Below are 348 nucleotides of genomic sequence, written 5' to 3' on the forward strand. Positions count from 1 at the left end.
CTCTTGAGCCAGGGATGTGGGCAAGGGTGGGCAGTATTGGTGGTCTCTCCCACTCTGCAGTCTCAGGAGTGCCCACCTGCCTGGGTGGTAAGCTCTCTCTCCCACGGAGTTTGGGAGCAGAGAGCTGTGGGCAGGGATCAGCGAGGTTCAGGCTCCAGCTAAAAAACCTGGAGTCTTTTCATAGACAGAATCAAAGCAAAGTTTTTTAAAATTTATTTTTGTTTTTATTTTTTTATTTTCGATACAGGGCTTCACTGTGTAGTCCTAGCTGTCCTGGAACTCACTTTGTAGACCAGGCTGTCCTCTAATTTACAAGATATCTGTCTGCCTCTGCCTCTTGAGCTGGTA

This window comes from Rattus norvegicus, chromosome 1, assembly GCF_021556685.1.
Source record: "Rattus norvegicus strain SHRSP/BbbUtx chromosome 1, alternate assembly SHRSP_T2T, whole genome shotgun sequence".
In the NCBI taxonomy this organism is placed as follows: Eukaryota; Metazoa; Chordata; class Mammalia; order Rodentia; family Muridae; genus Rattus; species Rattus norvegicus.